The sequence below is a fragment of the Callospermophilus lateralis genome, chromosome 13 (assembly GCF_048772815.1).
Source record: "Callospermophilus lateralis isolate mCalLat2 chromosome 13, mCalLat2.hap1, whole genome shotgun sequence".
NCBI classification, from domain to species: domain Eukaryota; kingdom Metazoa; phylum Chordata; class Mammalia; order Rodentia; family Sciuridae; genus Callospermophilus; species Callospermophilus lateralis.
The window spans coordinates 95,108,705-95,114,343 of NC_135317.1; positions in this window are offsets into that span (position 1 = coordinate 95,108,705).

Sequence of the window (5,639 nt, forward strand, 5' to 3'; positions counted from 1 at the left end):
CATTGAATTTACTTCAATGCAGACATTTTTAGCAGAGAATTTGTCAGAAGTAGGTAGACATCAGAGCCTCCCTGGGTAGCATGGATAGCCCTGTTGGTGTTCAGCTCTGCCAGAAGTCATCAGAACTCTGCCAGAAGGGGTCAGAATTCTAATTTATGTCTGGCTGACGGTAACTCCATGGAAACTTATATGGTACAGCATTTATTATTCTGTGGCTTCACCTTCTGAGATCGGAGATGTGTCCATCTCCTTAAAGATAAAAATCATTAAATAACATCCACAAAATTATATCACTTTTCTTGATTGTTCTTGGCTTTTTCTAATCACGTCAACCCTTAGGATAATGAACAACATAAATGGACAATACCATTGAATCACATTAGGCTTCCTTTGGTTTATCTCATAATTGAATCAAGATTCCAGAAGCAACTCTCACATTTTCTTCAATTTGATTACTGAATTAAAAGTCCATATCTTCACTGACCAATGGTCTTATATTTTTTATTCATTTTAATTTTTATTTACTTCTTTTCAAGTAATTTGCTTGTATGGTTCAACACTCAAAAGGTAAAAGATGTATTGTGGCAATTATCCCTTCCACCCTAGTTGCCTTTTTGGCAATCAACTAATATTACTAAATTCTTGGGCAACCTTCCAGATATAATATATACACTTACTAGTAAATACGTACATATTTCCGCCCTTTAGTTACATAAATTCTGCCATATTATATGCAGTGTTCTGTATCTTGCTTTTTTCATTAAATGTATATTTTGTTAGTTCCCTATCAGTATATAAAGAACCTCTTTTTTTAATTATCTGTTATTCTACTAAATAAGAAAATTACCTAGCCACTTACCTATCCATTTCTCTATTGATTTAAGTGGTTTCTGATCTTTTGCAATTATCATAATGCTACAGTGAATAATATTGTACACAAGTCATTTAACCTATGTTCAATCCTATTTGTAGATAAATTCCTAAAAGTGAACTCTCAGATCAAAGAGTATGTGCATTAATATTCTGAGAGATATTGCTAAATTGCCTTCCTTCGAAGTCATATCAATGATAATTTCTCTAGCAATGTAGAAGAATACTTATTTCCACCCCATTACCTACCCTGTGTATCATCAAATATTTTTTTATCTTTGCTAACCTGATGAGTATTTGAAACATTGTATCATGTATTTGCATTTCTCCTAGTGTAAGAGGTTGAACATCCTTTCATACACTTACAAAACCAGTTGTGTTTTATTTTCTCTATTTTTGTATTTTCTTTGCCCATTTGCTGTTCTTTTCCTTATTGACTTATAAGATCTCTTTTTTAACCATAGAAAAATAAGCCTTTTATTTGTGATAAAAATGTTGAATACTTTCTCAATTTGTGTTTTTGATTTTATGATTTTAGTATGAAGGAAAACATTTATTTTTACCTAATTTTACTTATCTTTTCATATAGGACCTAGGGTTTGAGTCGTAGTGAGAATAGTTTTCCCAGCTCCAAAATTAAAATTGCTGTTCCAAATTTAGAGATCCAAATAGTTTGTCCTGGGATTAAGTCCCATGTGACATCCAATTGATTAGTTTGTCTGCCTATCTCAGGATTTTTCGGGCATTTTCCTTAAGAAATACAGCCAAAGCTACCCAAAATATTTCACATGTGAAAATGTACTTTCACTGTCATTCAATCAAATATTTACATGCTAGGGACTACTTACAATATTTAAGATATGCTCTTTATCTTGCAGGAGGTAGATTCTAGGAAAGAGATATATAGGCAACAGCTAAAATTCACTAGGAAACACAATATAATGGAGAATAGAGTCAAGTCATGTGGAATAACAGAACTGAAGAGATTACTTCCCTCTGAATGTTAGGGGAAAGCTGTGAAAGCAAAACCATTTCTCTGGATATGAAAGTCTATATGAGAGTTTGACGACTAGAAGCAGAAATGGGATACCAAGAGGAGAGGAGAACATTATACCAGAGATTGCATAATTGGCCAGAATCCTGGTATTAATTCATTCACAGTATGGTACAGTTTAAAGGCTGGTTTCAAATTTTATTGATCCTCAGATGAAAAGCAAAAGATTTCCTTAACTTGGATGTAATACCAGTGTTTATTCTAACCAGAGGGGAAACATCGGCCACCAAGATGCAGCCACTTAAGAATGACATGTTACAGCTGTTGTTGGGACAGAAAGTATGTAGGCAACGTATCTGCTGGATAGTGACTCAGGAGTGCTGTGCTGAGTAGGCCCCATTGGGGCTCAGCGGGGAGGGGGACCATGATCATTGGGGATGTCTGCTATAGGTTTTAGAAGGGTAGGCTCACAGCACACCCGATCCTTCTAATCTAAATTATATTTAATACCTGAGTATCTGGCCTTGACTTTTAACCTACAACTCCATCCCCAATGAAAACTCCCTCATGGCACAGGTCCAGGGAACATCATTCCTGCCACCTAGTTGTGCTTCAAACAGTACCTTCATATGGAATCATATGTCTACATGGTGCTCCCCAGAGCTGTACGTGATATTGACAAAAACTCTGCCCAACTTTTACATGAGAAATACTGAAAATCCATATCTACATTTCTCTCAAGGTCTGTCCCGTTCCTGTTTCTTTCATCTCCCAGCCTCCTCTTCTTTACCAGACCCACCAGCAGCCCCTCCGTGTTCCACTTTGAAGTTCAGGCACCCAAACCAAACTGACTTCTCCACTTCCAAAGTCCCAGGGAAAAATTCCCACTGGTCCAACTTGAGTCTAGAACCAACATCCGGGCCAATCAACTGTAAGAAGTAGGCTGGAGTATACTTTACTAATATAGTGACTTTTAACTAAGGAGTTTGGGTATTGGGAAGAAAAGCTCCCAAAACAGAAGATTCTTATTATATATATAAAAAAAAATTGCATTTCTATATTGGTTCTTCAAGGGCAACATCTATATATTATTTATCTTTGGTCACTTTATAAAACTTGCACATAATTGGGGCCACTCCTGTATTTACTGATTAAGACATCTTTTGGTGAGTGACCAAATAAATACAGATGTTATTGCCCCTCTGAATGAGGTTAACTTGGAGACATGTATTAACTGGAGATATAGATATATATATCCTGGTGATCAAGAATCTGGTATTCAACAAGATTTTTACCACTACAGGAAAAATTCCAGAGAGAGTCTCCTAAGACATGTGGTATAATAAAACAAGTTATTACTTTGAAAAACAAACAGATTCAACAAGCTGTGTGGTCTCTGTCAAGTTACTTAGCCTTTCTGAGCCCATTTCTTCATCTGTAAAATGAATATAATATCATCTACAACATGAAGTTGTTAAGAGGCACAAATTAATAAGGAGTGTCAAGCTCCTGGCACACTTATTAGATTTTTGAGAAATGTTAGTAATATGTCCTTTATGTACTAATTGATTGAGCTGGGTCTTAGCTGGAGTTAGTTCTCAATTTTTTTTAGCCTTTAATTAATTAATTAATTGCTATGTAATGCCGAGGATTGGTGCCTCACACATGCGAGGCAAGTGCTCTACCCCTGAGCCACAACCACAGCCCCAAGTTCTCAATTCTCTATCTTGCTTGTCTTCCTGTTACTCTGTTTGACCCTACCATTGCTGACCTTTTAGAAGGGAGACTCCAAGAGGCCAGAAACTGTGTCTATATTAAGCTTACTCTTTTTTTTAAGAATACTAAGCAGAAGGCTGCAAATGTAAACATGCTGCTTAATAACAGACACTGTATTACTGAAATAATTTCTTCACTGGTTTCTGATGCCCTCCAATTTACTCTCTACAGAGGGAGATTTTTTTTTTTAATCAAAGATTTTTTTAAAAAAAATATTTTTATTTTTCAGTTCTCGGCGGACACAACATCTTTGTATGTGGTGCTGAGGATCAAACCCGAGCCGCATGCATGCCAGGCGAGCGCGCTACCGCTTGAGCCACATCCCCAGCCCCTAATCAAAGATTTTTAAAATCAAAATCATACTCTAAAGGCCTCAAAGACATCCCATTGCTCTTAGTATAAAGTCCAAACTCCTATAATTAGCCACAAAACTCCACATAGATGTCCTCTATCTCCCAGTCTCACTGTCCATCCTTAACCCCTGAGCCTCAGCCACAGTGACTTTCCCTGGCACATTCCTCCTGGCACTGGGCCTTTGCACACGCTGCTTCTTCTGCCAGGAATGCACTGGTCTTCCCCTTCCTAGTCATGTAACTAACCCTTCATTCTGTTTACTTTCTCAGGAAAACCATTCACAACCCCATCTGACATAAATCAGGTCCCCCTCACAGCCTTGAGTAACTCAACCCTTTCTTGCATAGCACTCAGCATTATTTTACTTTGCTTGTATTTATATGATCATCTGATTATCTATGTCACTATTACATGGTCCACTGCATGAAAACAGGCACTTATCTTTGCTCACTGCAGCTTGTCCCCATACCTAGCATCCAGTATGAGTTACTGGTGTGTTACTAGAAAAGTAACCATTTTTAGTTACCCAATACATAGCAGGTTTGCAGAAAATATTTGATGAGAAAATGAACCTTAATCAATAAAAATGACCAAGAGGGTATGTTACCTATTGTCACATAACAAATTTCTCCAGAACCCCTGACCAGGGACGGGTGGAGCTGAGGACTTTAAAACAGAAACCCCGTAATTCCAGCAGCCCAGAAGGCTGAGGCAGGAGGATTGTGAGTTCACAGCCAGCCTCAGCAGAAGTGAGGCCCTAAGCAACTCAGTGGGACCCTGTCTCTAAAAAAAAATACAAAATAGGGTTGGGGATGTGGCTCAGTGGTTGAGTGCCCCTGAGTTCAATCCCTGGTACCCAAAAACAACAACAAAAAATCCAGAAACCCCTCTAAACAGCTGGCACCTGAAGATAGACTCTGTCTTGGGCAAATATTGGCCATGTTTGTCCCAGTTACAAAACTACACTCAATGATCTACATGTAGGAAAGGAAGAGTTTCCATGGTGACGATGGGGTGTACACACAGGTGAGAACTCACGAAGCTACACTTAACACGTGTGTGTTTTATCAAACGTAAATTTCACCTCCAAAGAGGAGAAGGAGTAAAGGATGGAGGGAGGGAGGGAGGGAGGAAGAATGGAAAAAGAAAGATAAAAAGGAGGAGGAGGGCAGGGGACAGGGGTCAGGACCCCCACAGCGCATCCTGCCTGCTCCAGTCCTGCACACCTCTCGTGGGGATGCTGAGGGAAGGACAGACTGTGAGCCTTCTGCTCACAGATACGGAGTAAGCCACCGGGCTAAGTCACCTGAGGGGCTCAGCTCAGTGTGCCCGCCCGTCATTGACGCTGGTGCCCGCGATGGAGGGAGAGCGGAGAGAAGAGCTCCTCGCCACTACCACACTGCGCCTTGGTGCTGGGAAGCAGGGGTGGATGACCCAGCCCCACTCCTTTCCGTTTGCAAACTCTCCCCCTATTCCTGTGGAGAAGACGGCCATTTGTCCCCAGGAGAATTGTCATGGTGGAATCAGAGAGACAGGAAATGGTTGGCTTCTGAATCCCAAAGCCACGGTCCTTACGTAACAGTGAACAGGAGGATGGACAAGGTGGGCAGACCGGTCTCCTCCACTGCCCACCGTCTTCTCTACA